The sequence below is a fragment of the Macaca nemestrina genome, chromosome 19, assembly GCF_043159975.1.
Source record: "Macaca nemestrina isolate mMacNem1 chromosome 19, mMacNem.hap1, whole genome shotgun sequence".
Lineage (NCBI taxonomy): Eukaryota > Metazoa > Chordata > Mammalia > Primates > Cercopithecidae > Macaca > Macaca nemestrina.
This window is the reverse complement of record NC_092143.1, coordinates 18,872,462-18,893,198: the sequence shown is the minus strand read 5'-3', so window position 1 is coordinate 18,893,198 and position 20,737 is coordinate 18,872,462. Positions and strand designations below refer to the sequence as shown.

Here is a 20,737-nt window from a genome sequence, read left to right as displayed (position 1 = left end):
GCGTAGAGGTGTTTATAGTATTCTCTGATGGTAGTTTGCATGTCTGTGGGGTCAGTGGTGATATCCCCTTTATCACTTTTTATTGCATCTATTTGATTCTTCTCTCTTTTCTTATTAGTCTTGCTAGCAGTCTATTTTGTTGATCTTTTAAAAAACCCAGCTCCTGGAATCATTGGTTTTTTGAAGGGTTTTTCATGTCTCTATCTCCTTCAGTTCCGCTCTGATCTTAGTTATTTCTTGTCTTGTGCTAGCTTTTGAATATGTTTGCTCTGGCTTCTCTAGTTCTTTTCATTGTGATGTTAGGGTGTCAATTTTACATCTTTCCTGCTTTCTCTTGTGGGCATTTAGTGCTATAAATTTCCCTCTACACACTGCTTTAAATGTGTCCCAGAGATTCTGGTATGTTGTATCTTTGTTCTTATTGGTTTCAAAGAACATCTTTATTTCTGCCTTCATTTCATTATGTGCCAAGTAGTCATTCAGGAGCAGGTTGTTCAGTTTCCACGTAGTTGAGTGGTTTTGATTGAGTTTCTTAGTCCTGAGTTCTAGTTTGATTGCACTGTGGTCTGAGAGACAGTTTGTTATAATTTCTGTTCTTTTACATTTGCTGAGGAGTGCTTTACTTCCAACTATGTGGTCAATTTCAGAATAAGTGCGATGTGGTGCTGAGAAGAATGTATATTCTGTTGATTTCGGGTGGAGAGTTCTGTAGATGTCTATTAGGTCCGCTTGGTGTAGAGTTGAGTTCAATTCCTGCATATCCTTGTTAACTTTCTGTCTTGTTGATCTGTCTAATGTTGACAGTGGGGTGTTAAAGTCTCCCATTATTATTGTATGGGAGTCTAAGTCTCTTTGTAAGTCTCTAAGAACTTGCTTTATGAATCTGGGTGCTCCTGTATTGGGTGCATATATATTTAGGATAGTTAGCTCTTCTTGTTGCATTGAAACCTTTACCATTATGTAATGGCCTTCTTTGACTCTTTTAATCTTTGTTGGTTTAAAGTCTGTTTTATCAGAGACTAGGATTGCAACCCCTGCTTTTTTTTGTTTTCCATTTGCTTGGTAGATCTTCCTCCATCCCTTTATTTTGAGCCTATGTGTGTCTCTGCACGTGAGATGGGTCTCCTGAATACAGTACACTGATGGATCTTGATTCTTTGTCCAATTTGCCAGTCTATGTCTTTTAATGGGGGCATTTAGCCCATTTACATTTAAGGTTAATATTGTTATGTGTGAATTTGATCTTGTCATTATGACATTAGCTGGTTATTTTGCTCATTAGTTGATGCAGTTTCTTCCTAGCATTGATGGTTTTACAATTTGGCATGTTTTTGCAGTGGCTGATACCAGTTGTTCCTTTCCATGTTTAGTGCTTCCTTCAGGAGCTCTTGTAAGCCAGGCCTGGTGGTGATAAAATCTCTCAGCATTTGCTTTGTCTGTAAAGGATTTTATTTCTCCTTCACTTATGAAGCTTAGTTTGGCTGGATATGAAATTCTGCACTGAGCTTGTAGAGTCTCTGCCAAGAGATCCGCTGTTAGTCTGATGGGCTTCCCTTTGTGGGTAGCCCGACCTTTCTCTCTGGCTGCCCTTAACATTTTTTCCTTCATTTCAACCTTGGTGAATCTGACAATTATGTGTCTGGGGGTTGCTCCTCTCGAGGAGGATCTTTGTGGTGTTCTCTGTATTTCCTGAATTTGAATGTTGGCCTGCCTTGCCAGGTTGGGGTAGTTGTCCTGTATAATATCCTGAAGAGTGTTTTCCAACTTGGTTCCATTCTCCCCCTCACTTTCAGGTACACAAATCAAATGTAGATTTGGTCTTTTCACATAGTCCCAAATTTCTTGGAGGTTTTGTCATTTCTTTTTACTCTTTTTTCTTTAAACTTCTCTTCTCACTTCATTTCATTCATTTGATCTTCAATCACTAATATGCTTTCTTCCACTTGATTGAATTGACTACTGAAACTTGTGCATGCGTCACGTAGTTCTCATGCCATGGTTTTCAGCTCTATCAGGTCATTTAAGGCCTTCTCTACACTGTTCATTCTAGTTAGCCATTCTTCTGATATTTTTTCAAGGTTTTTTCAAGGTTTTTTGGCTTCCTTGTGATGGATTCGAACATCCTCCTTTAGCTTAGAGAAGTTTGTTATTACCGATCTTCTGAGGTCTACTTCTGTCAACTTGTCAAAGTCATTCTCCATCCAGCTTTGTTCCGTTGCTGGTGAGGAGCTGCAATCCTTTGGAGGAGAAGAGGTGCTCTAGTTTTCAGAATTTTCAGCTTTTCTGCTCTGGTTTCTCCCCATCTTTCTGGTTTTATCTACCTTTGGTCTTTGATGATGGTGACCTACAGATGGGGTTTTGGTGTGGATGTTCTTTTTGTTGATGTTGATGCTATTCCTTTCTGTTTGTTAGTTTTCCTTCTAACAGTCAGGATCCTCAGCTGCAGGTCTGTTGGAGTTTGCTGGAGGTCCACTCCAGACCCTGTTTGCCTGGGTGTCACCAGTGGAGGTTGCAGAACAGCAAATATTGCAGAACAGCAAATGTTGCTGCCTGATCCTTCCTCTGGAAGCTTCATCTCAGAGGGGCATCTGGCTGTATGAGGTATCATTCAGCCCCTACTGAGAGGTATCTCCCAGTTAGGCTACTTGGGGGTCAGGGACCCACTTGAGGAGGCAGTCTGTCCATTCTCAGATCTCAAAATCCATGCTTGGAGAACCACTGCTCTCTTCAAAGCTCAGCTGGGAATACAAAAATCAACCATCTTCTGTGTTGCTCATGCTGGGAGCTGTAGACTGGAGCTGATCCTATTCAGCCATCTTGGAGCTCAGTCATGGTTCTCTTTTAAAATGACCTTCCAGTGACCTTTTTGTCTCTTGTGATTCATGTTATGCAAAAATATACATGAATACTAATTTACATACTATGTAATTAACTATAACACCAATCCAAAACAATTTTTCTTACATCTTTCTTCCTCGGACAGGAAACTGGCAAATCCTACCTCGTTTGTTTGGCCACACTGTTGGTTTTATAAGGATGATCAGATGACTGATGATGAGAGAGTTTCTTCCACTCTATTGCTTTAGCTACTGTGGTCACCTGCCTGGTGCCTATGTTGCCAAGTGCTTTATCTCCTATCCCAGAAAGTCTTAGATCACTTCTCTGAGAGCAGCCACTCTCAAAAACTGGTACAACTACCCATAGAATCTTCTCTAATCTTTTGGGAGGACTAGATCCTTGGTCTTTTTTACTGTTATTTCCATTTCTTCCTCTACTTTCCTATCACCTGTTTCAGTTACCATTGCTGGTGCATAAAAAATGTTAATTAAAAAAACTGGTGAAAATGATAACCATTTTATTATGCTCATAGATTCTGTGGGTCAGGAATTTGGAAAGAGTGCATCTGACACTTTGTGACACTTTGTCTCTGCTCCACGGTGTCTGGGGTCTCAGCTGGGAAAGGTCAAAGGCTGAGGGTGATTCATGGGCTGTGACTTGACACATCCATTTGTTCATTTACCCACATCTTGGTGGTTGACACTGACTATCAACAAGGACATCAAATGGAGCAAATGTCAGCCGAACCTTGGTATGTGGCTGCTTGGGCATCCTCCCAGCATGGAGGCTGAGTTACTAGAGTATAAACATCACAAGAAAACCAAGCAGAAGCTAAATCACCTTTCGTGACTTCAGAAGTCATGTAGCATTACCTCTATGGCAGTCACAAGCTTCCCCATATCGAAGAAGAGGGAATGTGGGCTCCACCTCTCAGTGAGAAGAGTGTCAGAGTTAGATCTATATTATAAGAAATAACATTGCCCATTGTTGGAAAATATAATCTGTCATATTGTCTTTTCCTTTTTTAATACCCTGCCTCTTTTTCTTACTCCAGGAAATCACATTTGGTTCCATTCATCATTTCCTTTCTTCCACTCCCTTTCTTCGTTATAGAATATATTCTTATTTCCATAGATATATTATTATTCTTTGAAATTCAGCCCTCTCCCTACCACAAAGTACTTTCAGAAGTAAATGAATATTTCATGAAAACACCTAGCAAAATATCTGATGTATAAGAAGCATTCAATATATATATTTCATTGAGGTACAATTGACCTCAATAAAAGGTCAATTATATTGAATTTTTACTGAGGTATAATAAACTGTACATATCTAAAGCATAGAATTTGATAAGTTTTGACATACGTGTACACCCATGAAACCATCACCACAATCAAAATGGTAAGTATACCTGTCACCCCCAAAAGTTATCTCCTGCCCCTCTGTAACACCTCCCTCCCATCCTGACCAACTCCTCTCCAACCCCAAGCAACTATTGATATGCTTTCTATCACTACAGATTGGTTTGCATTTTCTAGACTTTTATATAAATGGAATCATGCAATAGATACTTTTTTCTTTGATCTCACGTCTTTCACTCATAATTATTTTGATATTCATCAGTGTCATTGTGTACATCAACAGTTTATTGGGTTTTGTTGCTGAGTAACATTTCTCTGTATAGCTATAGGATAATTTGTTTATTGATTTGCATATGGATGGATAATTGGGTTGTTTGCAGTTTTTGGCTATTGTAAGCAAAGCTGCTATGAACATTTATGTGTGAGTCTTCACAGGACATATATTTCCTCTTCTTGGTTAGTGCCTAGGTGTGGAATGGATGGAATATATGGTAGGTATATGCTTTAAGAGGAAAAAAAACCTGCCAAACTGCTTTCCAAAGTGTTTTTACCATTTTCTATTCCCACTAGAGATAAGGGAAAGTTTCCTTTTTTACACATTCACACCAACACTTGGTGTGTCTGGACTTTTTATAACAGGAGAGTTGTGGCATCTCACTGTGGCTTTAGCTTACAATATCCTAATGACAAATAACATCGAGCATCTTCTCATGTGCTTATTTGCCATCCATATATCTGCTTTGATGCTGTTTCCAGATGCTTTGTCCATTTTTAGTTGGGTTGTTTCTTATTATTGAGTTCTGAGATTTATTTATATTTTCTGGATACAAATCCCTTATATACTTTATGTGCTTTTATATATGTTTTAGATGCTTTTTAAAAAATTATTTATATGCTTTGCAAAGATATAGTCCCAGTCTGTAGCTTGCCTTTTTATTCTCTTGACAATACCTTTGAAAGGTCAGAAGTTTTTGATTTTGATAACATCCAGTTTATCACTTTTTTTTTTCATTTATGGATTGTACCCTTGGTGTCATTTCTAACAAACCTTTATCTAACTCAAAGTTACAAAGTTGTTTTTCCATGTTCTCTTCTGGAAGTTTTGTGCTTTTAGGTTTTTACATATAGGTCTGTATTCATTTCCGATTTTATTTTTGTAGATTGTTAGGTATGATCAAGGTCCTTTTGTTTTTTTTTTTATTTTTGTTTTGCTTTGTTTTGCATATGGGTATCCAATTGCTCTGGCACCGTTTATTGAAAAGGGCTTTTTTTCACTGCATTGTCTTTGAGCCTTATTGTGGGTTGAATTGTGTTCTCTAAAAAGATATGTTTAAGTTCTAACACCCAGTATGTGGGAATATGACCTTATTTGGAAATTGGGTCTTTGTTTATTGACATAAAATAAAATGAGGTCATGCTGGACTACAGTGGGTCCTAATCCAAAGACCAGTATCCTTATAAAAAGAAGGAGATTTGTACACTGAGACAGAGACACAGAGAAGATACCATGTTGATGATGGAGACAGAAATTGGAGTGATGCTGCTACACACCAAGGAAGGCCAAGGTTTGTTGACAATACCAAAAGCTGGGAGGGAGGCCTGGTACAGACTCTCCCCCAACACCTCCAAGAGGAACCATGCCTGTCAACACCTTCACTTCCTACTTCTGGCCTCCAGAACCATGAGACTTCTTTTTTAGTCTTCAACTTCTATTTTAAGTTCAGGGGTACATGTGCAGGATGTACAGTTTTGTTACATAGGTAAACGTGTACCATGGTAGTTTACCACACAAATCAACCCATCACCTATGTGTTAAGTCAAGAATTCATTAGCTATTCTTCCTGTTGCTCTCCCTCCCCCCACCCTCCCCAACAGGCCCTAGTGTGTGTTGTTCTTCACCTTGTGTCCATATGTTCTCATCATTCAGCTCCCACTTATAAGTGAGAACATGCAGTGTTTGGTTATCTATTCCTGCATTCATTTGCTGAGGATAATGGCTTCCAGCTCCATCCATGTCCCTGCAAAGGACATGATCTCATTCCTTTTTATGGCTGCATAGTATTCCATAGTATATATGTACCACATTTTCTTTATCTGGTCTATCACTGCTGAGCAGTTGGGTCGATTCCATGTCTTTGCTGTTGTAAATAGTGCTGCAATGAACATACATGTGCACATATCTTTATAAAAGAATGATTTATATTCCTTTGGGTATATACTCGGCAATAGGATTGCTGGGTCAAGTGGTATTTCTGCCGTTAGGTCTTTAAGGAATTGCCACACCACTTGCCACAATGGTTGAACTAATTTATACTACCACCAACAGTGTAAATGCATTCCTTTTCTCTGCAAACTCACCAGCATCTGTTGTTTTCTGACTTTTTAATTATCGCTGTTCTGACTGGTGTGAGATGGCATCTCATTGTGGTTTTGATAAGCATTTCTCTAATGATCAGTGATGTTGAGTTTTTTTTTTTTTCATATGTTCGTTGGCCATATGTATGCCTTCTTTTGAGAAGTGCCTGTTCATGTCCTTTGTCCACTTTTTAAGGGGTTGTTTTTTTCTTGTAAATTGGTTTATTAGACCTTTGTCAGATGGATAGATTGAAAAATGTTCTCCCATTTTGTAGGTTGTCTGTTCACCCTGATGATAGTTTATTTTGTTGTGCAAAAGCTCTTTAGTTTAATTAGATCACATTTGTCAATTTTTGCTTTTGTTGCAATTGCTTTCTGTCATGAAATCTTTGCCCATGTCTATGTCCTGACTCATATTGCCTAGATTTTCTTCTGCAAAAATGTTTTCCCATTCTGTAGGTTGTCTGTTCATCCTGATGATAGTTTATTTTGTTGTGCAAAAGCTCTTTAATTAGACCGCATTTGTCAATTTTTGCTTTTGTTGCAATGCTTTTGGTATTTTTGTCATGAAATCTTTGCCCATGACTAGGTCCTGATTGGTATTGCCTAGATTTTCTTCTAGGATTTTTATAGTTTTGGGTTTTAAATCATTAATCCACCTTGAGTTAATTTTTGCATAAGGTGTAAGTAAGGAGTCCAGTTTCAATTTTCTGTATATGACTAGTCAGTTCTCCCAGCACAATTTATTAAATAGGGAATCTTTTCTCCATTGCTTGTTTTTGTCAGATTTGTTGAAGATCAGATGGTTGTAGGTGTGTGGTCTTACTTCTGAGTTCTCTATTCTGTTCCATTGGTCTATGTGTCTGTTTTTTTCACCAGTACCATGCTGTTTTGGTTACTGTAGCCTTGTAGTATAGTTTGAAGTTGGGTAGCATGCTGCCTCCAGCTTTGTTCTTTTTGCTTAGGATTGTCTTGGCTATTCAGGCTCTTTCTTGGCAGAACCATGAGATCTTTAAGCCACCCAGTTTATGGCAGTTTGTTACAGCCACCCTAGGATATATACATACATAATGTATGCATAAATGTATGTAACACATTTTAATCTATTTAAACATTAAAAATAATGAAACACAAGGCTTTTATGTGCCCTTGCCTCTTTGCCTGTACCTACAACACATGCATAACACACACACACACACACACACACACACACACACACTTTACCTATTAACTAACTAGTGCATTCATTTTGTCAGATTTTCTTTTTAACTTTAACTCAGTCATCATACATGGTTTCAGTGCATAGAGAGGACCTCTGAATGTGCCACTGAAGTCTGGCAGGCTACAGTGGCAGCAGTCCTCTCTAGCTGACTTGGCAGTGTGTGAGCAGCTCTCTCACAATGCCAGACAGGGGGTAGGGAAGAATGAATCACCAGATGGCTGAAAAGAGACACTTCCATTCGTGTGACCCCACTGATGTGTGCCATGCAGAGAGATTGCTGAGAATGGAGACAGGCTCATGCTTACTGGAAACAGTACTCAGTGCCCCTGGGTCCTCAGGTACAACAACAAAGAAAAGGTGTTTGAAAGGTGCCCCACATCCTGCTTGACTGCAGAGCTTATGGACCAGGCTGGCGAATTCCCACTTGCCATGACTCTGTAAGTGAAGAGCTGCCCTACAAAGTGAGAGAATTAACCTTCAAAGAGCAGGCTGGGTGGTTTCCTTCTGTCTCTCATGCTTGACATTCCCTGGCTGCCCCAGGAACCTTATGCAATCCCCTGCGTTTCCCTGCCAGGCCCATATGCAATGACATTCAGTCATCCTGATTACTTTTCTTCGCTAGCCTACCAAGGGGCACTCGCAGTCTGGCCTGGTGTCTACCCCCAGAATTAGCCTCATCAACCTCAAATTTTTCCATTTGCCAGTGACTTTTTGGGACTTTGACTAATGGACTGTAATACGGTCAGTACAAGACAAGATTCTCAAATGAGAGTCATTACCTGAGGATATATATTAACTACACCCAAGAGACACACCGGGCCTTGTCAGCATTCTCCAGACTGACATCCCTACTACTGAGCTGCAAGGTTTAGAAAAGGGAGTGGAGAAGGAAGATGCCAACTATTGAGCATCTACTGTATGGAAGCACTGTGCTAGGTGCTTGCACATACACTGCCATATTAAAACATAAGCTGAGCAAAAACCTGAAACCAGAAAAGGAAACGGAGGCTGTGTGTGAAACACTCGCCTTGGATATGGATATCATTGACTCCTCCAATAATAGTAATGCATAGAATGCTCTCTGAGAATGTTACTGACATTTGATTGTTGATACTCCCTCTAAACCTTAAGCCCTGGAGAACTGAAGATTGGCCCTAATAGTGAACAGCAAAACCAGGGAAGGACACTAGCATGAATCCTCTGAGAATCAGTGAGTGATCATTATTTCAAAATTCCACTCTTCAGTTCTTTCCTGAGAGCATGATTTCACTATAATATGTAAAGATTTAAAAAAATAGATGTCAGCCAGGCACGGTGGTTCATGCCTGTAATCCCAGCACTTTGGGAGCCAAGGCGGGTGTATCACCTGAAGTCAGGAGTTCGAGACCAGCCTGGCTAATGTGGCAAAACCCTGTCTCTACTAAAAATACAAAAATTAGCTGGGCATGTTGAAGGGTGCCTGTAATCCCAGCTACTCAGGAGGCTGAGATAGGAAAGTGGCTTGAACCCGGAGGCAGAGGTTGCAGTGAGCCGAGATCATGCCACTGCACTCCAGTCTGGGAGACAGAGTGAGACTTTATCTCTTTAAAAAAAAAAAAAAAAAAATCCCAGAAAGAAAGTAGATGTCATCATGTAGGATTTTGTTATCAGGGACCTTATATACCCAGGTTAATTATCTTTCAAAAGATCAGGGGTCTCTTTCTGGAGGACATGGGCATACTGCTGTATTTGCAGTATGTCCCTTCCCTACAAATGGGGTACAAATACTCTGTAAACTCAAGGCCACAAGCCACATCCAGACTCCGACATGGATCTAAGCATATGCCATGTATATCTCAGGCACATTTGGCAAACAGATTATTTATGGGACTTGGCAGAGAAATCTTTATCAGGGTTTTTAGTCACAGTCTTCATGACAGCACCCACTGTGACATTGAGCAGGTAAAGTGAATAATAATACATGCAACTTGGAAGGTCAATTCTTGCTCATATTTCTAATTACTAAATACACCATAATTGAGGGCCTCCCTGTAGAACAGTGTCCTGCTGTGAAGCTAGACTGTTCATTATTCAAAGTTGTTCTTTTGTTGCAGGCAACAACAGCAACAGAGCACATGTGGAAACCCTATAGCTATTATTAGCTAGAGCATCCTTTTTTCAAAGAAAATAACACAAGGTTTTTTGGCTTCTAGTACTTGTTTCTTCTCTTTTTATTTAAGTGCCATCTTCACTGTTAGAGTTCACTGGCGAATCTCAACGCTCCACCAAAATATAACTTTATCAAGGATCATCCTTTAGTATTATCTTAATTGGTTTGTTTCCCTTCTGACTAAACACTTTTCCATGAGGAAAAAGAAAATCATGGGAATCTCCATTTGATCTAAAAGAGAAGAAACAAAATTTGAGGTTGCAGAAATAGAAACTCACAGCATAGAAGTTTCTATAGGCTCTCCCTAGCCAAAGTTAAACTGCTGACAGCTGTTGTGAGACCTCGGTTCTTGTCTTCTTAGCTTAAAATAATTTAAACAAGAGACACACAGCAAAGGAGATAGAGTGTAGAACAATTTGCTGCAGAGGAAAAAAAATATTTTGAAATTTAGGCGCAGGGCTAGGTGCAGTGGCTCACGCCTGTAATTCCAGCACTTTGGGAGGCCAAGGTGGGCAGATCACCTGAGGTCAGGAGTTTGAGACCAGCCTGGCCCACATGGCAAAACCCCTTCTCTACTGAAAATACAAAAAATTAGCCAGGTATGGTGACATGTGTCTGTAATCCCAGCTACTCGGAAGGCTGAGGCAGGAGAATCACTTGAACCTGGGAGGCAGAGGTTGCAGTGAGCCAAGATCACGCCACTGCACTTTAGCCTGGGCAACAGAGCCAGACTCCATCTCAAAATAAATAAATAATTAAAAAATTAAAGTCAGGTGCAGAATGGACAGTACACCCTGAGAGAGAGAGAATAGAGGGTAGGCTGCTCATAAGGCTGAGACAGCATTGATTATTGCTGGAGAAACTCCTTTTATGGGAATTTACATGATTATTCATAAGGAAGTGGGAAGAGGTGTTACTAGTAAGCATGTTCTGGGTGGTCCTCTGGGTGCACACGCATAGTACCTGTCTATGCTTGTTCATACATTGCATGTCTCATTAGCATCTTAAATCTCCCCTAAGGGGTGTGTTTCTCACTATTATAATGAGCAAAGGGTCACTGTGAGGACAGGTAAAATCAAAATGCATATGCCCTCTATGGGGAAAATTCCCTACTGAAGATAGCTTTGCTTGAATGAGCTCAGTTACAATGTGAATGCTGAGATTTGTTTTGTTGATTGTATGATCACCAAGGTTGCTACATCCCAAGAACATGGTTACTTCCTTGAATACCTCTCCTGCCTCAAAAGTGGTTGTAAAAATGTTAATATAAGAGAAACGTGGCCATCTAACTGAGGGGCACATTAAGTGTATTACTCAACTGTCCTTCGCCAAGTTTTCTAATAAGGTCTAAATGGATAAACTACATAAATAGCAAGCTTAAGTGAATATATTATTTTTATAGCCTGTATGGTCACTAGAACACTTGAGAGTCTAAATTATTGCATACTAATCCTAAGGCTCTTCAAAGGATGGCTATAGATCCCTTGTCCTTCTATTTTAAGTCTTTGATTACAAAGAGCACTATTACCCATGGTCATGTTCTAAGAGGCTTCTCAGCATCGTATTCAGTTGTTTGGTCAAAGTTCCACACAGCAGGAGACAGTTCTCCCTCTCTTTCCTGAACTGAAAAGAATGGTGTTGCCAAAGTGTAGAATCTCTAAAGCACAAGAAATCTGCATCTTGATGTGGAAGTCATTAGGGCTGTTCCCAGATACTCCAGCATTCCTGTTATAAACTGCATTCCTGAGTTTATAAATTCCTATGTTGAAATCCTAACTTCCAATGCAATAGTATTAGGAGGTGGGGCCTTTTGGAAGGTAATTAGGTTTAAATGAGTTCATGAGGGTGGAACCCCCATTATGGGACTATTGACCTTATAAAAAGAAAAAGAGGCTAGAGTTTACTCGCTTGGCAAGACAGCAGCTGAGTACTAGCCAGGAAGAGAGACTGCACCAAAAACCAAATCTGCTGGTGCCTTGGTCTTAGACTTCCCTGCCTCCAGGACTGTAAGAAATAAACATTGTTTAAGCCACCCAGTCTATGGTGTGCTGTTAGAACAGCACAAACTGAATAAGACATCCTCCTTCCAAGTACACAGTGGGACTGCATTTTGTTACTTCTTTATAGTTAAATATGGCTGTGTGACTCCATTTAGCTAATGCAATATGAACATGATCCCTGAGAGCCAGTGCACGATTTGCTATGTTCTCTCCTCCCTGCTATGATGACCTTTATACCCTATGCCAGGATGGAGCCTCTGCTGCTTGGGGTCTCTGAGTGACTATACTGAGTAGACATAAAAGCTGTCACATGACAGAGACATCAACTTTTATAGTGCTAAGCTACTAAGATTTTGGAATTATTTGTTACTTCAGCATAACTTAGCCTATCCTGACTGATACAACAACATCAATTGTTAACTTCTCTTAAGAAGAGGAACTAACTGTATTAATCTATTCTCACACTGCTAATAAAAACATACTTGAGACTGGGTAATTTATAAAGGAAAGAGGTTTAATTGACTCACAGTTGTGCAGGGCTGAGGAGGCCTCAGGAAACTTACAATCATGGCAGAAGGGAAACAAACACATCCTTCTTCACATGGTGGCAGCAAGGAAAACTGCGGAGTGAAGGAAGAGGGAAAGCCCCTTATAAAATCATCAGATCTTGTGAGAACTCACTCACTATCACAAGAACAGCATGGAGGTAACTGCCCCCGTGATTCAGTTACCTCCCACCGGGTCCCTCCCACAATGTATGGGAATTATGGGAACTACAATTCAAGATGAGATTTGGATGGGGACACAGCCAAATCATATCAATAATCAATGGTATGACTATGACCAATATGAATAGGATAATGACTACTGACGCCTCATCAAAAAACATGTTCCCCAGTTGTGGGGTTTTTTTTTTTTCCCCCATGAATAAGAATGGATTTCATTGACCAATTCACTTTCTTCTATTTCTTTTCAAAATTAGCAGCACAAATTTTTGAGACTGGAGATATCAAATAGCACTGTAGTCTGTAGTTCTTCTTCCCCATCTCCAACTATCAAAAACATGCTTCAGCCTTCCAGCTCCATATCGTGAAGCCTTCTGATCCAGAGACAGTTACCACTTCAGAGTTCTTATGTACAGAGTTAATACCTCTCCCGGAATTCAGCATATTCACTAGTATTGTAAATATTTTGTGCCTGGCTATTTAGCATTCTTCACCCTCTGGACACAACATTTTCAGGAGTCGCAGAGATTGAGGGGAAACATAATCAAATGCACATTATTATTCCAGGAGAAAAGTCTGTCTTAAATTTCTGACTCCTCTTGTCTCCAAGTGAGCTATTCTGGAGATGTTAGAATGAACCCCAAAAGGTCCTATTTCTGTGTTTTCCCAAGCCTACAGCAAACCTAAATCACCTATTCCAGGCTTTCTTTCTCATCCTGTTCCACAATTTCTCCAGAGTTAAAGTAAAGCCAAAGCCAGTTTATCTTCCAACACCACAAAAAGTCAGGAAAGAGTAAACTGCATCTACTTCATAATATAAAATATCCCAGGGCTGAGGGTGGTGACTCACTCCTGCAATCCTAGCACTTTGTGAGGTTGAGGCAGGAGGATTTCTTGAGCCCAGGAGTTTGAGACCAGCCTGGTCAATATAATGAGACCTCGTATCTAAAAAAAAGTTTTTAAATATTAGCCAGGCATGGTGGCATGTGCTTGTGGTTCCAGCTACTCAGGAAGTTGAGGTGGGAGGATCCCTTGAGCCCTGGAGGTCAAGGCTGCAGTGAGCCAAGATTGTACCACTGCACTCCTGGGCAAGACCCTGTCAAAAAAAAATAAATAAATAAAAGCCCCTACATTTTCCTCTGATATTATTTATCATATTAGTTCTGCTTCAGTCCTACTTCAAGTTTTGGTGCCTGTATTAAGCCCAGGAGAGAGAATAGAAAAACAATACTTTTCTTCTCTTTGCTTCTTTCTTGGAAGTACATTGTTTCACTTCTTTACTCTCCTGCCCTGCTGATTTTGTTAACATTTGTGGGTATGTGGGTTGGTGAAATGTTTGGTTGAATAGTGTCCCCCACCACACCCCCAAATTCCCAGAACTTCAGAATGTGAACTTATTTGGAAATAGGGTCATTGCCGATGTCGTTTGTTAAGCTGAGGTCATACCGAGTAGTTTTAATCCAGTATTTCTTGGTGTCCTTATAAGAAGACGTGAAGAGAGCCACAGATGGAAAGGCATAGAGGGACGATGGCCAGGTAACGTCTGATGTAAAGGTTGAAGCTATGCAGTTGCAAGCCAAGGAATGCCAAGAATTTCCAGCAACCACCAGAAGCCAAGAGAGAGGGATGTTCAGACTCTTTCTCCAAACCTCCAGGAAGGAATCAACTCTACCGACACCTTGATTTTGGATTCTGGCATCTAGAACTGTGAGAAAGTAAATTCTTGATATTTTAAGCCACCAATTTGTGTTCCCTTGTTACAGCAGCCCTGGGAAAGCAAAACAGTGTCTTTTAATTATGTTCTCTCTACTGCTTCTCAAGCTGTTTGGCATTTTTATAATGAGTCTGTATGCAATGATCTCACATGTTCCTGCATTTTAAATCTTAATGCTTCTCAAGCCTCTGCCCTGAGTTGAGCAAAATAGGATATGAGGCCCGGACTCTTCTTTCTCCAAATAGAAATGCATCAAGATCAGAAACAATATCTTGTTCACCTTTTAATCTCTCCTCCAATACCCTGTCAGAACCTAGAACAGCACTCAGCCCAGAGCAGGGCCTCAAAAGTATTTAAGAAAATTATAGAACTAACACTAGACGTTATTCCCATTCTTCTCTCATCTCGTACCAAACAGTGATTTAGAATAACTGAATCACCAAGTATGTTAGTGTTGGCTCACTTCATGGCCAATTATCAAACAATAAACTGGGTCACTTTAACAGTCAATCTAAGTCAGTCCATCCACATATGGATGCCAACTATTCCACGGTCCATTAACGCAGCTCCCTTCAATGATTACATCAGGGCAACCAAATGAATATCCAGTTGCCAGAGCCAGGTTTGGGGCATCTGAAGTAACAGAACATCATTAATCACTGAGGACAGAATGAGAAACCTCAGATCTAAGAGGCAAAAGTCAAAGCTAAAACTATCCTACCGATCTGAAAGAGTGAGACTCCATGTGCACATAGTAATGTCATCCATGACTGGGTACACATGCCACATCCCTCAACAGAATTTCTGTTTATTAATTTGCTATTAATCTTAATGAGTTGACTGGCAGGTGAAATATCTACTGGATTCCAGGTACACTCCATTTTCTTTCCAAGCATAAGGCAAAGCCAATTTTCTCGATTGGGCTGGGAAGGAGTCCTAATTACCTAAGAACCAGCACATTCCAATCTTAGAGGGACTAAGTCTGTCTGTATTGGAATGCAACCCAAACACAGTTTTCTGTTTCATGAACAAAGAGAAAGCCAATGAACATCTTCTCGAAAACCACTTAATGCCTGGGAGTTTCTCCAGTCAACTTTGCCGTTTGAAATCATACTCCTTACAGGCAACCAGTGGTGCTCAAAGCATCTCTTTCAGCATCCATCTTCCTACTTTGTGATGTTTGGGGTGTGTTTTAATTAGATCGGCTACTTTGCCATTCCTTTAAGTATTATGTCTTGAGGTACCTGTTGGCTTCTTACAGGTCTCAGGAAGACAGTTCCATTTCTTAGAGGTAGCTAGGAAATATATCGCTGCTTTCAAAGTTCTGTCGCTTTCTGGGACAAGCAGTTCATCTTCTTTTTTCCTCTCCGTGGCTAGTCATTAAATGTTGAAGGTCTTGGCTAATTCTGGGTACTCTAATCTGCAGTGAGTCTGAAAGAAGGGAAAGTCAACTAAAAGCCAGACTGAGGATGTTCATGTACTCATTTCGGGAATGGTCTGGTCACAAGGGTAGAATAACTGACTGTCTACACTAGGCTTCAGAAAAGGTCTTGAACTTTTCAACATTTTCCCCACAGATTATCTCTGAAAATGCAAACACCCTGGGGGAGATAACCTCCCTTATCAGGACTTTTTAAAAAGTCCATCGCAGCATTGATCAGGGAACTGAAGTGATAATTTTCATAGAGACAGGACAAACAGGGCTCTAAAAGTACCCTGTTAGGTTCACACTGCGGAGTCAGAAAGAATCCAAAGAGCTTAGAGGACTGCATCCTCAGTCTCTGAGGAGACAAAATACCGTTATCTCTATTTCAGAGATAAGACCACTGAGTCCCCGGGATTAAAAATGGTACCCTATTGAACACCAAGAAGGCACTAGATGCTTGAAAACTTTTTATGAGCAGAGGATAGACTAGAACAGAAAAGGGCAAGAGAAGGGTGCCTAGCTTCATGATCTGCCAACTTGTCTCCACTCTATGAAAATGCCATACTACCTGGGAAGGTGACCCCTTAGGCCAGCAACAGTTGGGGCTGTGAAGACCAAAGAGGTCAGAGAGAGAGGTTTGGATGGAGACGACAAACAAGGTACAGAGTCAGGGACATTGAGGGCTCTGAATATCTGGATCCGAATGCTGAGAATTGATACAAGTCAGAAACAGAAAATCCAATGCCCCAGGTTCTCACTTATAAGTGGGAGTTAAATAATGTGTACGCATAGACAAAGAGTGTGGGCTGATGGACAGTGGACACTCAGAAGGGTTGAGGGACAAGAGAGGGGAGAGTGATGAGAAATTACTTGATGGGTACTATGTACATTATTGGGGTGATGGCTACGCTAAAAACCAAGATTTTGCCACTACATAATATACACATGAAACAAAATTGTATCTGTACACCTTAAATTTATATAAATCCTAAAAAGAAATGGGAAAGAGAAAAGTTAAAGCTTTCCTCCCTATTACTTGGAAACTGGCTCTAGTATTGATTTTATTCCTGCATTCAGGATAGATCATTTGATGAGTAGCTGGGTGAAAGAGTAGCCCAAAGGAAAACAAAGCAGGGTAGAAAATGAGCAAAGCCAAAGATTTCCTGTGTAAAATTCAGCATTCCAAAACCTTTACAGTAACATTCCAGGTCAGATAATCTGCGACGCCCCCTGGACCTGAGCCACCACACCATGATTGACACAGCCATCTGTTCAGCTACTGGTATCTGTCTATAAGGAACAAAAGAAGCATGCGAACGATGGCGTAAGCAAAGATTTGTTTTTGTCACAAACAAGAAATGCCATGCTGTTTCAGTGATTCAGTGGTTTTGGGCCAATGTTGCTGCAATTCTCTTGGCTTTCTCTTGGCTTTCCCATGGGTTTGCAAGATGGCATCAGCAGCTTCAAGGTTCAGATCTCAAACTGTGTTCAAGGGCAGGAAGCTGAGCATAGGGCTAGAAGGTTTTCTGTGACTTCCTCTTATCAGGGAGGAAAAAATTTTTCCTGGAAGGTCCAAGCAGACTTCTTACATTCTCCCTAATCTATACCACATTCCCATCCTTAGACCAGGAACTACATCTACATTCCCTAAAACTAACAGAACCCCATCTGATGCCTGTCCAAAGTGGGTTACCCTTGCTCCATGCAAAAGGCAAGGAAGATCAGGGGCTGGCACTTTTGGGGACTGTACCTTCTACCGTTAATGGAATCCAGGTAGACTGAGTGCCACTGGATCAGAGCAGAGCCATCAAGGTCAACATAAGCAGGAGGCTGCTGGGGCTGCCAGTCAAGAGAAAACAATCCGTCCCAGGCAGGCATCCTCTCTAAATTTAGAAGCAAGAGCTAGCCTTTCCAGAGGGTTCTTTGAAAATGTTGGAAAATTATAATTAGACTTTGTGCTTTTACCAAGCCTTTTGTCCCAGGAGCTCAGGGCACTTCTCTGCATCATCTCATTAATCTTCACCATGCCATTTGAGGCAGCCAGCATCTATTGTCATCTTTATTTTCAGGATGAAAGAACTGAGATGTGGAAACAGGTCAATGGCTTGCCTAGTGTCATATACTCAGTGAGGCACCAGCAGCTGAGGACAGGACCAAAACTTACCACTGAAGACCCGGGGCAAGTACTTGGATGGCATTTACTTACCCAGAAAGCATGACACTTGCAAGGTGACTTGACAGAAGAATGTCAGAGCTCTGTGCAAAGAGGTGAGAGGAACAGAACACAAGCCATGATTCATTATCCAGGGAACCTTGGGCAAGTCACTTATACTTTCTGAACATTTTCTCATCTAAAAAATGAAAGTAACATCTACCACATCGAATTGCACTTGGCTGTTTCAAAGACAAAACAAGTGTTTTAAACAAAACCATGTGACCTAGGACATGTTATAAAATCTAAGTCAATATAAGGCATTGTTATTTGAGAGGATTTGTAGAACCAGCATTTAAAATGAGCCTGCAGCTGTTGGCTCACAATGAAAATCCTGAATTGCAACCAGACAATTACAGAAAATGCATCCTAGGAGATGACCAAGAAGTTCCTTTTTGCCATTCAATGTGCTATGAACATTTTCACCACTTACTCTGTGGAAAGTGCTACAAAGCATGCAAGGACAACTGGACTGCGACCCACATCCTCTAGGAAATACAGTCTGGTAGAGCAGACAGATAAACCACTCATTTTACTGTGAGGCAAAATGAAACAAAACATGGAATAGCCAAGGAGACCAAATGTAGGGGGCCCAGAGGAGACTTGGGTCCGTTCCCATTCAGCAGCTCAGAGGAAGCTTTTGGGAAGTTGCAGGGTGATAGGAAAAGAGACCCCAGATGGCAGGAATATTGCAGTGGGGAGAAATGGAAGCCAAGAACATACACTATTATATGACTAAAGAAAAAGGTACATGGAAGATTGTAGACATTCTAATAAAAAGGTTGTGCAACATGGTATTAAGTGGGATTATTTTTCCTGTTGTCTTGGAATTGCAGCCAAGGTCCATAGCTGAGGTCACAGAGGGCCCTAATTATCTCATGCTCCAAGTTCAAGGAGACATCAGAAGTTGAGGATGGCCACCTCCCTGTAGGTTTTATTGAGGCCAGCTCACAACCAGTTCCACTACCTCCTACCCTTATTCCTGGAAAGCTAAGAGAGAGAGTGGTGCTCGGACTTTGGGAGTGTAGCATTCATGTGAATGGCCCCTTCTTTTAAGGAGAAAAGAAGAAGAAAGTATTTTACATAAAAAGGCTGAGGGTGGAGGGTGGGTAATGCCTGCAAGATGGAAAAACTGTAATTTCTTGTGTCCCGACCTGATTCTTGCTGCACTATAGAACTTTGAGGCACTCACCAGCAGAGCTTAGGATTCTGAAGAATATTCTGGAAACCTGGAAGCAATGTGTGTTGTCCTTATTAAAAGGAGCTATGCAATACTTGTTGCTGATGCTTAGGGCACGTATTTGTTAATTCCCATGCTGCTATGAAGAAATACTCAAGACTGTATAATTTGTGAAGAAAAGAGGTTGAACTGACTCGCAGTTCCACATGGCCGTGGAGACCTCAGGAATCATGGCAGAAGGGGAAGTAAACACATCCTTCTTCACATGGTAGCAGGAGAGAGAAGTGCCAAGCAGAGGTGAGGGAAAGCCCCTTATAAAAGCATCATATCTTGTGAGAACTCACTATTATGAGAATAGCATAGGGAAACCACCCCCATGATTTAATCACCTCCCACAATGTCCCTCCCCCATAACATGGGGATTACAGTTCACATTCCAATTCGAGATGGGATTTGGGTGGGGACACAGAGCCAAACCATATCAGGGGTATATCTGAAGAAAGACTTCTATCTTTTCCCAGTGGTGGTTTCCCTTGGCAAGAGACCTTTTGGGGTAACTCCACACGTATAGGTTTAAAGAGACAGAGATGGGCTAGGTGTGGTGGGTCACAGCTGTAATCACAAAACTTTGGAAGACCAAGGTGGGAGGATCACTTGACTCCAGGAGTTTGAGACTGGCCTGGTCAATTTCTATAAAAAAAAAAAAAATGAAAAGTCAGGTGTGTGGTGTGTGCCTGTCGTCTCAGCTACTCAGTAGGCTGAGGCAGCAGGATGGCTTGAGCACAGGAGTTCAAGGCTGCAGTGAGCTAGGGTTCTGTTACTGCACTCCAGGTTGGACAACAAAGCAAGATTTTTCTTTAAAAAAATAAATAAATAAATAAACAGCCTGGCATGGCAGTGCATGCCTGTAGTCCTAACTACTTGTCATGCTGAAGCAGGAGGATTGCTTGAGCCCAGAATGTTGAGGCTGCAGTGAGCCATAATCATGCCATTGCACTCCAGCCTGGGTGACAGAGCCAGACCTATAAAATAATAATAATAATATTAAATTAATAAAATAAGAGATGGAGGTAAAGTATACATTAAATAAATAAATAAATAAAATAAACAAATAAAACAGGCCAGAAGCAGCGGCTTACACCTGTAATCCCACCCCTTTGGAAGGCCAAGGTATAATAATTGCTTGAGGCCAGGAGTTGAAGACCAGTAGACCAGTCTAGGCAACAAAGCAAGACCTCATCTCTTAAAAAAAAAAAAAAAAAAAAAAAGAAAGAAAGAAAGAAAAAACAGGGCGGTTTGCAGCCATACTTTCTATCTCATCTGATGTAGGAAGGCAGTCCGAGTCTAGCCTGGTTAGTACTTGGATGAGAGACTGCCTGGGAATACTGGGTGCTGGAGGCTTTAGAAAGATTAAAACTCAAAGGCTGTGAAAGAGGACCCCAGTGGTCCCCATGGCCTTATGTGAACACATATGTTCGTGGCAGGGTATGGGCAGCCACCAAGCCAGGTAACAAGAGGCCTGAGGAAGAAAAGAGGTTGGGGCATGTGCCAT

General features: G+C 40.9%; 1 long non-coding RNA gene across 3 annotated transcripts in view; it reads right to left on the bottom strand.

The window, feature by feature from the left end:
- LOC139360002 (uncharacterized) overlaps positions 1-19,853 on the bottom strand; it is a 247,168-nt gene extending 227,315 nt beyond the window's left edge. Inside the window, exons 1-4 of one of the 3 annotated variants that reach the window (XR_011616846.1) lie at positions 15,612-19,853; positions 14,100-14,358; positions 12,456-12,548; positions 848-10,159 (exon numbers count right to left, since the gene is read on the bottom strand). This is a non-coding gene — a long non-coding RNA (uncharacterized lncRNA). Of the gene's footprint in view, positions 1-847; positions 10,160-12,455; positions 12,549-14,099; positions 14,359-15,611 lie in introns of those variants that run through there. The other 2 variants (XR_011616847.1, XR_011616848.1) reach the window with 2 other exon arrangements.
- Positions 19,854-20,737: the final 884 nt, after the last annotated feature.